The sequence below is a fragment of the Sander lucioperca genome, chromosome 2, assembly GCF_008315115.2.
Source record: "Sander lucioperca isolate FBNREF2018 chromosome 2, SLUC_FBN_1.2, whole genome shotgun sequence".
Classification (NCBI taxonomy): Eukaryota; Metazoa; Chordata; class Actinopteri; order Perciformes; family Percidae; genus Sander; species Sander lucioperca.
The window spans coordinates 1300001-1300268 of NC_050174.1; positions in this window are offsets into that span (position 1 = coordinate 1300001).

The window sequence follows — 268 nt, forward strand, 5'->3', positions numbered from 1 at the left end:
GACTTTTCATTTTATAAACTGTACTGTACTTTAGTTATAGTTATACTACAGTTGTTAGCTGACTGGTTGGGGAGTCGTGTCTTTACACATACACATGTGGTGTACTGTAGCTCAGTTGTTAGCTGTCTGAGTTTGGGAGTATGATATCAGACATACTATACTATGACTTGACTTTTTTCAACATACTATACTATGACTTTTTTTTTTAATTTTTTTGACATGCTATACTATGACTTTTTATAACTTTTTTAGACATACTATATTATGA